The sequence below is a fragment of the Antechinus flavipes genome, chromosome 6 (assembly GCF_016432865.1).
Source record: "Antechinus flavipes isolate AdamAnt ecotype Samford, QLD, Australia chromosome 6, AdamAnt_v2, whole genome shotgun sequence".
Taxonomy (NCBI): Eukaryota; Metazoa; Chordata; class Mammalia; order Dasyuromorphia; family Dasyuridae; genus Antechinus; species Antechinus flavipes.
Window position 1 is genome coordinate 1,364,479 of NC_067403.1, and position 12,775 is coordinate 1,377,253.

The following is a 12,775-nucleotide window of genomic DNA, read 5'->3' on the forward strand; positions in this document are numbered from 1 at the left end:
TTTGGAAAAAAATATTTTCCTTGAGATTCTTGACAATTTGTTATTCCAGATTAATTTCGTTACCATAATTTTTCTAATTCTATAAAGTAATTCTTTGGGAGTTTGATTAGCATGACACTGAGTAAGTAAATTAATTTATTCAGTACTTCCATTTATTATATTTACATGAACTTTTCATATTTCTCTAGTTATTTAAGTTTATCTTTATTTCCATAAAGTGTTTTGTAGTCACATTAAAGATTTCTAGCATCTTCCACTTCATTTTAAATAATAAAGGTATCTCTCATTTATAAAGGGCTTTAAAACTTGCAGAGAGTTTTGAATATATCATTTAGTCCTTGCAATAGTTTGTGAAATAGTCCTATTCCTGCCTCACAATTGAAAAAAAAAAAACTGAGGTTGCAAGAGGCTGCTAATCACTTGTTCATGATAACGGTTGGCAAATGTCAAAGGTGAGATTCCAACCCAGATCTGTCCTAATTCAAATCCGTCTGCTCTTTCCAATGAGCCACATGCAGATGATGGAATAGGCCAAAAAGGGACCATTTCTCCCTCAGAGACCTAGCATGGTCTCACCCCCAAGCTTTCCAACCCACCAGTTATGTACTATTGCACTTGCTGGTTTATACTTGTATCTTATTCCCTTAAGAGGAACCAAAATAGATGTTGTGATATCTTTTGATTAAATGCATGTGCTCAAGGATGACTTTGTCCTGAGTCACTCAATGATCTATGTCGCTTCAAATACCTAGTTGATTGCAGGATTCCTTTTTAAACACAGGTCTCCTGATTCTTGGTCCAATTTCCTCTGTTTACTATTGTCTTGTGTGAGACCTATAACTCACCCATAGAAATGAATCCAGAACTGGGGCCAGGCAATAAGGAAACAGATAATTGACATAGTACACTCAAACCTCAATGCTGTGAAAACCTCTAGATTCTGTCTCTAGACAGTCAAGTGGTACAGTAGATACAGAGCTCTCAGCATTGAGCAGGAAGAACTGAGTACAAATCCAGCCTCAGAAACTTACTAGCTATGTGACTTCAGGTAAATCACTTAATCTCTGCTTCCGATTTCTCAAGAGATGGGGATAATAATAGCTTCCAGGACTGTTGTGAGGATCAAATCAGATAATATTTATAAAGCATTTGGCAAAATTCTCAATACAGAAAAGGTACCTTAAAAATCATTGTTACGCCGATCCAGCAATTCTAGAAAGCGATTTGAAGCCATATCCAATCAATGGCTAAAAAACTGTGCATAACCTTTGGTCCATCAGTGTCACTACTGGGTCTATGTCCCAAAGAGACCATAAAGGAGGGGGAAATGTCCCACATGCATTTGTAGCAGCCCTTTTTGTGGTGGCAAAGAATTGGAAATTGAATGGATGCCCGTCGAGTGGGGAATGACTGAATAAGATAGGGAATATGACTGTAATGGAATATTATTGTTCTATAAGAATTGATGAGCAGGCTGATTTCAGAAAAGTCTGGAAAGACATGAACTGAACTAGAGTGAAATGAGCAGAATGTGGAGAACATTGTACACAGTAACAGCAAGATTATGTGATTATCGATTATGATAAACTTAACTCTTCTTAGCAGTACAGTGATCCAATACAGTTTTAATAGACTTGGGATGGAAAATGTCATCTACATCCAAAGAGAGAGAGAGAGGGAACTATAGAAATTGAATGCAGATTGATGCATATCATTTTTACCTTTTTATTGTTTGCTTTTTTTCTTTTTTGTGGTTTTTCCCTTTTGTTCTCATTTTTTTTCTTTCATGACACAACAAACATGGGAAATACGCCAATATGATTGTACATATATAAACTATATCAGTTTGTTTGCTTCTTGAGGAGGGGAACAGGAAAGGGAGGGAGAAAAATTGGAACTCAAAATCTTACAAAAATGAATATTTAAATTTAGCTTGATTTGTAATTGGAAAAGGAAAATACTATTGAGAATATGCATATTTCCATCCCCTTTGCCCTTGTATTTCATGTGAAGTGAATAGAAATGGTTTTGATATTTCAAGAATAATAGCTAATAATACTAGTATATATATATAGTAATTCATGTGTATTAGATACTATGCTAAATACTAAACAAATATATTCTCATTATAAGCTTCACAACAACACTGGGAGTTAGGTATTATTATTGATTCCATTTTAGAGATGACAAAACTGAGTCAAAAAGAGAATAAAAAATTTCCCCTGGGTCACACAATGAGTAACTATGAGGCTGATTTATACTCAAATCTTCTAAGCTCCAGGCCCAATGTTCTATGTACTGCACCATCTCTCTGTCATATCAATGACATTTAAAGACGTAACTGTAGACTTGGTCTGGAAGAAGTATATATTCTCATTCCCTTTATAAAATCACAGGAATCAGCCTTACTTTAAAAGTACTATATATGAGGAGAAAGGAGAGGAAATCTCAGAGATGGTCAAATCCACCTTCAGCAGGTTCATGTTGCTCATGCAAATATTTGCTAAAACAAATCTTCTGTGGATCTCAATTTCCTAAAGAACCAAGTTTACAAATGTCTGCCTGGCATTGAAGACCTTTCACAATCTAGCTCTACTCTGACTCTCGTACTTTGTCTAGCACATGTTGGTCATATCATTCTGTACTGTAATCTAGATGGTCTGCTTCCTGTTTCCATCACTAACAACTTTTAAATTTTGTTCATATTTTGACATAATCCTCTGTCATCGTTGTACCCTGCATCCCTCTGATTTCCTAACCATCCTTTAAGTCCCTACTCAAAGGCTGCCTTCTCCGGGATATTATCCCTTGTTCCCTGTAAGTACCATGTTTCTTCCCCATCTCACATAACACTTCTCCCTTCTTAAATTTTCCAACACACTAGGTATGTGGGGAATATTACTGTCTATGCTTATATCTCATTCCTTTCAGAAAAATCAAAATAGATATCATGATGTTTTATGGCTAAATGTATGAATTGGTGATTTCTTCTTTTATAAGTAATTTTTCTTTCTCCTTTTAATTTTTTCTTTCTCTTGATGGAAGTCAGGTTCCAAGTTTAGAATAGTCTATACCACTGGTCTCCAGAAGCACCTTGCACTTTCTTTTCCTCTATAGATAATGATTACTCTGTCCACACCCACATAAAAATCATGTAATGATCACGCGAAGTAATTAGAACTTGGGATAAGCACTGTGTCAGAGATAAAAATGTGCCTTATTGAATGACATGTTATTTATAAATACTCCTAGTCCATTGCTCTTGTGTATTTAAAAGCTAAATTGAATAGTGAGTCTATCTTAACAAAATGGATTTCTGATTTTGTTGTTGCAGGAAAGAAGATGGCACATAAACAAAGCACATAACCTTAGCACTATCGGCATCCTCCCGGCAGAACCCATTGCCCCTATGAGAAGAGATTGGGAGCAGACAAGTGCTTTACGTTCTTCTCCAAAAGGCTTAGCCGCAAATCATCCCAGCTGTCATTACTGCAGCCTTTTATGTTTTGCTACATTTTCTGAGTTTTCACAGAATTCCAACCAAAGGAACAAGAAAATCTATGCTGGATTTTTTCTTCCTTCCTTCCTTCTTCAATCCCACTGGTAAAGGTAATACAATGGAGAGAAAACTAGAAAACCCATCCCTGGCACCTGACAACTGTTATCATAGGCAATGGGAAGCTACTTAAAAGATCTAGTTTGGAATCCTGAATCTACCATTAGTTAGCCTGCTGACTGGGCAACTCATTTCATCTCTCTGGGTCTCAGTTTCCTTATGTTTAAAATATGACCAATGCACTAGAAGACCTTTTGAAGCTTCATATCATCTCTTCTCCATTCTAGAGTTCTGCTAGTTCTGACTGTCTATGTTCTGTGGTCTAATTCAGTCTGCCAGTGAGCATTTTTTAAGGGCCTAATGTTTACCAGGCATTGTGCTACACTCAAGAGACACAAAGAAAAACAAAATTGTTCCCTGTCCTCCAAAAACATACGTAATGGGGAATGGAAGGGAGACATTAAGTAAGTAAGTACGTATAATATATATTAAAAGAAGATGAAAGAAGAAAGGGAAGGCATTAGCAGCTTGGTGAACTGGCAAAAATTTCTTTCAGAAAGGGGGACGCATGGAAGAAATATGGAAGGAAGCCATCGGTTTTAAGGACACTGCTGCTGCTATGTCAGCTGTCTATAATATCTCTCAAATTATAATATGCTTACTACAGCAGAGTAATACAAAGAATTGGATTCATTACCAGGTATTATAACTTTATAATTAACTGCATTGTGTTTCATTATTAAAAATTAATTTACTTGACTGAGAAATTATTGGAAGATGCCAATGTTGAATCTAGGTTTAGTCAAGAATCGGAATGAAAATGGATGGGGTATGTGGGAAGCAACTATTCAGACATTTCCTAAAAATCTTTCTCTCTCCCCTCCTCCTCCTCCTCCTCCTCCTCCTCCTCTTTCTCCTTCGTCGTTGTCATCGTCGTCGTTGTCGTCATCGTTGTCTTCATCGTCATCGTCTTCATTGTCTTCTTCTTCTTCTTCCTCTTCTTCCTCTTCTTCCTCTCCCTCTATCTCTCTTTCTCCCCTTTATTTTCTTTAAGTATTTTTTTAAGTGGGGAGATCTCAATTTTCTGTCACAACATGATTTTTCTAGACATTTTTGCATAATTTCACATGTGCTTTCTTAATGGGAGCTAGACGTGGGGATAAGGGAGAGAATCCAGAACTCATCTTAAAAACAAATATAAAAAGTGTTTAAATAGAACGGGGAAATATTAAAAATTAAATATATTAAATATAAAAAGATTGTATCTATAGGACGATCTCAAAAAATTGTTATATTAAGCATAATCCTGAATGGGAAAAAGTAGACATTCTATGAATTGCTAGACTTTCGGGACTTTTTTTTTTTTTTTGGCAAAAAGAGCTGAACTTAATAGAAAATTTTATATATAATATCCAAGAGAAACATAAGATTTTGATGTTCATCAAAGACTAATTATAAGGAACTAAGTAAGAACAAACTACTTCTTATATGTGGAAATGTCAACCATACTTCTAGGATTGTCATTAATAAGTGGGTGGTTCAAAAGAAAGACTGGGATAGAGCTGAGTATATGATTCTAAAAAAGCAAAACCATGTAGGAATAGGTAAAGTGTAATTATCTTATACAAATAAGGTACAGGAGGAAGAACAGATGCAAAGAATGATACACACACACACATTGTATGTGTGTGTACATCCAGAAGGGTATAAAAGTCTTCTAAATTAAAAAAAAAAGTCTTCTAAATTCAAAAAGTTTTATGATGCTCAAATGGGATAATATATTTAAAATGCTCTGCAAAATTTAAAGTGCTTTATAAATATTAGTCATTATATTATCATCTACCATTTGACATGTTTAGTAGACACAATATACAATATTGATTTACTAAAATTATTTTCTATAGATGTGTTTTACTTTGAGAAAACAATGTACAGAAATCTTAATCTACAAAAATAGATATATTAGAGAATGTTCACAGAAAGTTTAACTAAATAATTCCCAATAGGCATTAATATGTGGTTCAATGGCATTTAATTTACTCATAAATTTGTAGAAATAGATATCAAAGAAGATATTTCTGAATTTATTGCATACCAATAATATTTTAGGAAAATCATTTCCTTGTTACTGGAGAGATGCTTTCTTTAAATATTTTTTTAAATATGTTTCTTGCATATAGAGAATTTTGAATTTTGCTTTTATCATTTATTCTGTGCTCTTTGTTTTTTGGATTGGTTAGTCCATCTACATTTGAGGTTATAATTATTGGGCTATGTAGTAAAAATTTAGCCATTTATTTTTGTATTTGATTATTCAATTTTGCCTTCAATTTTTTAGCCCCAAGACCATTTAATACCTTGATAATCATTGTTTCTTGAAAGTTCAATCATTATTAATAATCATTCCCTCGTTGCTCAGTTCAATATATTTTATTAGTGAAAAAATATTTTATAAACATAAGAGCACTTCTTTCATTACCTACTCTTTTTAATGTATAATTACAGTTGGAGCTTTTTTCTTGATTGTGGGGAGAGAGTTTAGAATAGACTAATTGCATTGCATTTGAGTGTTTTTTAGATAATCAAAGATAAATGACTTGCCTAGGGTCACATAGCTTGCAATCGTCTGAGGCTGAATTTGAACTCACTCCAGGACCAGTTCTTAATTAATTGAATCACCTAGCTGCTCTACTTTTGAGTGTTTTTTGAAATGATGCTAGATGTTTCTCTCTCTCTCTTTCTTTCAGAATCATAATTTTTATTCTCAAGTTTTAAAAATGTTATTTGCAGTTGTAATTTGAACTTCTTTGGGAATTACTAGGACATCTTCTTCACTATTTTCATGACTTTAGAATAGTTGGGGGCCTTTCACATTATCATTCATTCACTTCTGAAGTCTCCCCTTGGCATTTTGCTAAATTTGTTGTTTGCTATTGAAATTTTCAAATTTCATGGCTTAGCATAACAAGCTTAGGGTTTTTCCCTGGTAGAAACACATGGATTTGATTAATATGTACTTTGTTGTTTCTATCTAAATGTTCTGAGAGGTGTTCTTATATTAGTTCCTGGATTATAATATTCAATTATTTTGATAATGTTCTTCCAAAAGATATAGTTCTTAAGTTATCTCTGTGCATCCTGTTTTTAAGATAAGCCTTTTTGACTTTCTTAAAATTAATTTGTTCTTTTACCAAATTTTTTTCTGATCTTTGCAGAGTCCATAGACATGTTTTTGCTAAGGAAATTTTGGTTCTTTTCCTTCAAGGAATTAGAATAGGTCATAGTGTTCTTATTTTTCTTTAAGGTTCTACTCATTCTTCGATTTTTACAAACTTAACTAAAGGTGTATTTATGAGCTAATTCTTTCTACCTTCATTTTTTCAGCTTTTCTCTTGTATTTTCAATTCCTTGTCTCTGCTTTCCTTCCACACTCTTTGAAGTCCTTCTCTTTCTAATGCTACACCAATTTCTCTGTCTGGGCTTCCTTTGAAGCAATGTAGGAATCTAGTTCAGATTCCCATGCTGGAGTAAATTTCATGGATTGAGAATTGCCTTCATCTTGGTTTTCAGTCTCTTTTCTTCAAGGCATGAATTCTTTTTTTCCACTTTGAAGCTCTCCAAAACATGAATGATTTTATTCTGCATTTATCTGCATCTTCTGCCCGTTCTCCCATTTTCCAGTTGCACTACATGTCTTCTGCAAGTCTAGGATGAATCAGCACATCCCCTCTCTTTTGGAGAGAGGGAAGATTCATGTAACTTATTTAAGAGAACTGGGTTTAGCTTTACACAGTCACACTCTAACTCACTAAACCTCTCACCTGGGATCTCTTGGAACTATGGGAATGAGGGGAAGGTCCACGTATAAAAACACATTAGTGTTTGTGTAGAAGCTTTCTCTGTTCCCGTTAATCATATTGGTGTTTGATGCTGGGGATCTGGAAACCTAGAGCTGCTCTGGATAAAAAAAAATCCCAATTTTATCTTCATGCCATCAGCAACACTAATTTACATTATGTTTCTGGATTCATCTTCTCTGCGCCTACCACAAAAGGAGAGAAAAGCTGAATAAAGTAGAGAAAAGACAGAGCTTGGAAAGAGGAGTCTTGGGTGCTAATTCTCATTCTACTTCTAACTTGCTGGATGACCTTGGGTAAGTGATTTCAGCTTTGTGCACCTCAATGTCCACATCTTAAAGAAACAGTTACACTCTATTTCAAAAGGATCTTCTACCCTTAACTTTCTGGAATCTGCATCCTTGACATTTTAATTTAGTAGTAATAATTCCCCCTTTCAAATAAAAAAACTTCACTCTCTTAAAAAATTGGCTATGTATGTATATATGTATGTATATGTATAGTACCAAATTGTGTCTGTTTTTATATACCTGACCCATCCTGAAGTTTGCGATTCCTTTTTCAGGTACACTCTCTAAAGTAAACTACAAGATGATGTAATATTGAATGTCAGGGATGGAAGTTTTTCCTTTCTCTCTTTCAGCTCTGAATCCTGGGGTAATCACAGTTGTTTTCTCAGTACATCTCTTATTCAGGAAAGACACCTTCTGTTTCTTCCATTGAACCATCATGAATGATGACACTGCAAAGTTCTGTATGACGTTAAATTAATGAAGCACCATCTCCCTCTCTTCTTACAAGCTCCAGATGGTCAGCTCCTCCCATGCTTTACCCCTTTTTCTTCTCAATCTGCTCCTGTCCAGAATCCCCTGAGGTGGCACTTAAGAGTATTCTCAGAGCCGGTCTAGGGAGCTCCTAGAAGCAGCTCATGTTCCACTTACACAGGGGAAACTAATAATTGCTGTTCTTCCAAGCCACTTAAGGTTTTATCAGTTGCTCATATTTTTCTGTAATTCATTGCCATTTCTTTTAATCTCATTAATTATTGTTCACATGGTAAAACATGATGTTGCAATGGAAGTAGTTCTAGATCTGATGAGCTACACACAACAGAAATAATTCTAGATCTGATGAGTTGTGTGGAATGGGTGTAGTTCTAGATCTGGTGAGATACATGCAATGGGACGTAGTTCTAGATTTTTTGGCAATGTATACAATGGAAGTAGTTCTAGAACTGATGAAATAGTTGGGTACAAATCCTGGTTTGACAGCTTATTAGTTATGTGACCTTGGAAAAATCAAGTAACCTTTCTGGGTTAGATGATCTTGAATGTCTTCTATCCTTAGTTTTAAAATTTGAACTAGTTTTCAGACCTCTTAAGGAGACTAGTTCTGATTTATAGCACCAGGTTGGTCCCCTTGGCTGTTTCCTAGGGACCACAACTTAAGAAAGGGAAGGAAATGGTTCTGCTATGCACAGTTAGGTAATGCTTTCCAGCAGTTGAGTTGGCAGGACAATGTTTTCTGCTGAACTCCCAGCAAAGCTTCTTAAAATAGGCACTCTGGGAGAGTGATGGCCTGACAGATGCAGAAGCATCTCTGTTTGCCGTGCATACGAAAGTAGCAAAACCTGCCTGGCTGCCAGCCTTGGGGCGGCTAGAGATGAAGTATGTTAGCTGCCTCATTGGGATGTTATGAAGAGAGGGATTTTACAGAATTATAGAAACGTAAGATGTTGTTATTATTATAAAATTATAGAATGTCAGAGTTGGAAAGCATCTTAGAGATCATTCACTCAGTGACCTCATTGTACGGTGGAGGAATCTGAAAATCAGCAAAATGAAGGAACTTGTTTAACATCACATGGCCAATAGTGGAGCCAGAACTGGAACTAATGCTTCTTCCTCTCCTCTAGCATTGGAGCATTGGAGAAAACTTGTCAGAACAACAAGGGCATTTCCTTTGGACAGAATTGATGACCTCTTTTCCCTTTGAGTAAGCTCCAGCTCCCTAATAACTCACATCCCTTCTGAAGCTGGGTGCGAAACTGGATTACTGGATTCGGCCTCTGCCAGGCTAGTGATGTTCCTATGAGGCACACAATTTCTGAACTGAAAAGGACCTTCAAGATTACCTAATCCCACCCATGTATGAGTAGGAACCCCTTTCATAACACCATTCCTCCCAAGAGCACATTTAATTACTTTATTTGAAGATTTCTCGTAATGTGGTGCTTTCTATATCAGACAGCCAGTGGTCTGTTCTATTGTTTAACACATTTTATTGTTAGAAAGTTCTCTGTTATTAGAGAAACTGTACCACATTAAGTTTTACAAAACACTGTTCCCCACAGAGGAAGTGAAAAGTAGTGAATGTATTATTATCTACATTTTATAGAAGAGGCAGAGAGCTTAATGAATTTGGCCATCGTTAAGTAGTACACACATGAAATAAATCTGAACAGAAGACTCCCCCCTTCTGATCCTGGGCTCACTCATATATACTACACTGTTTCTCTACTATCTCTAGAGTTTGCTCAACCCTTGCTGGCCAGCTCTTATTTTTAGGAAGATTTTCCAGATGTTAAACTCAAAGCTTCTTTTCTATTACTTCTACTTATTGGTCTTAGTTCTTTAGATCAAGTGTAGCAATTCTGACATCGTTGTCATATGTTAACTCTTAATATATTTAGGCACAAATTCTAATCCCTAAATTATCTCTTCTCTTGGCTTAATTTTCCAGATTCCTTCTATATATCCTTATTTTCTTGGCTTTAAACTACCCCACATCCTGTTCATTCTCCTTTGTATTACTTATGACACGGATCATCTTCAGCAAGTCTCTTAACCTTCATATATTCTAGTTTCTTTCTCTATAAAATGGATGCACTGACCTAGAAGATCTCAACTCCCATGCAGCTAATATTAGGTTATAAAACACAACTTTCCTTCCTTTCTTCCCTTCCTCTCCCACTCTTCAGTTTAAAATGTGATATCTACACTGGGGAAAATGACAATACAGATTTTTGTGGTGTTTCCATTTTGTCTAATCATTAATGAAACTAAGAAGCCATTTTTTGTTGAATGAAAAAACTTGTTTACTTCACTGAGAAAATGATCCTGTAGTTATCTTTGCCATCTCTTTTTGTGACCAAGGGACCCAGATCTGTTTCAGTAAGAAATTTATTTTTTATGATGTATAGCTCTAATGTAATTCATTAGTGAAACAGTCATGGAGAGCAATTGGCTTTCTTTAAAAAATCCATCAGTCATTGAGGAAATAGCAATTAAAAAAAACCATTTTATATCCAGAACTGCTGACTATTTGATGTGATTTAATTGGTGTTAGAACTTGCCCTGTGAAAATTCTTTCCACTAGTGCAGATCGACAACTTTTCTCTAATTTGGAGCCTTAGGGATTTGTTGGAGGCACTGAAAAGTTAAATGAGTTGTCAAGACTTATACTGAGGGCTTCCTCTCCCTTAGGCCAATTATCAAGTCTATGCCATTGGACTGCCTTTTCCTCCTTTGATGAATTAAATTATAAGAGGATATGGTAGATTTGTTTTATGTAAGTACAATGATTGTATTCATTTAATTGATTTTTACTTAAACAAAAAATGATTTTTATCATTGAGATGATGAAACTGTAGAAGAAGAAGTCATTTTAAGTCTTTGGATCTCAGGCTTTTCCTTGTTAAAATTCAGAGGATAGATTAGATTATTTTAGAAATCCTTCCAATTCTTAATATCAAAAAAATTTGTATTACAATGGAAAGAATGAAACTTAATTAAAAAAAATAAATTGTTTTGAAGCAACATGCAAAATTACATTCCTGGACTCAGTTGGCAGTGAGCTCACCATGATAGCATAGTGAATAGAGTACTAGACTTGGAATGAAGATGAGCTTAAATTCTGCTTCAGAAACTTAATAGCTGTGTGAATCTAGGCAAGTCACATAATCTCTCTGTGTCCAATGTCCTAATCTGTAAAATGAAGCAATTGGACTTGATGGCTTTACGACTCCCTTTCACCTTTAAATCTGGAATCATTGGAAAGCTTTGACGCAGACTTTGGAATATAGTATAATAAGAATCATCTTTAAGTAAATAAGGATGAGATCAGATGCTTTTTGAGCTTCCATCTAACTCTGAGAGTCTAGGACTCTGTAATAATTATATTCTCTTTAACCTCTTTATAGTTAAAAAAACAGATATTTGAATCTAGTGACCAAATAATTGAATAGTTAACTTAAAATTCAAATAATGTGATTTAAATAGCAATATTATACATAGACAAAATGCATTCCCTAATTTCTTAGGCATTGTTAGTTTTATCCTGAGATATTCTAGAAATAAATATGGCAAGCACAATTTATATGTCTAATTGCTGTCAAGAGACTGAAGAAAATTTGCATTATATTTATCTCTTGTTAATGTGATAATGCATTTTTTTGTTTGTATGTTTGTTTGTTTGTTTGTTTTGGGTTTTTTTTGTTTTGTTTTGTTTTGTTTTTTTGGTCAATGCTAGGCATTCAGAACTTTAAGGGGGAGAACATGCCCTTAGGGTTTAGATAGTGTGCTTTTTCTTAAATTTGCAAAATTTTCCTAGAATACAAGTTGTGCCTTGGACTTAAAATTATTTTTTACCAAGAACCAATAGTTTTACTAAGAGAGGGAGAGTATTCTATCACTTAAAATAATCACTTATGAAAAGGCTTTTACTATTTCATTATGAAATAAGAGAAAACGTCCAGGTATAACTCAAAATCTCTAGTGTCCATTTTATCATAGACATGGCAAGAGCACAGTGCATATTATTCAGAGGATGGTAGAGCTTAATTCCATCCATCATCATAGTTCTAGAGAAGCATCCCATACTTGATTTTAAGCCATGGCCTCAGATGACCTGTGAATAACATGGGGATGGGAATCAAAAACATACATACTGCTAACATCTTCATGTTACATCCACACTAAAGATGTTTCTTTTCTTTTCTTTTTTTCCTGAAGTGAAGCAAAACAAAATGATTACAAATATACAAATAGGAAAAAGATGAAAAAGAGTATCTTGAAACATAGTCATAATAATTATTCACTTATAACACTTCGAGATTTTAAAAGTACACTCAGCAGAGCTCCATAATATTGGTAGTGAAAAAAAATGAAATCTCATTTTAATAGAGGCTCAGCAAATTGCAAAGTGATTCATAAGTAGTGATAAGGTTGGGATTCCAAGCCAGTGACTCCAAGACCTTTCAGTGATCATTCCACTGAACCACTTTGCTTGTGCACAGCAGACAGTGTTATAAAAAATAAAGATTTTGGAAGGAAAAGGAATTGGAAATTTTAACTATCCAGAA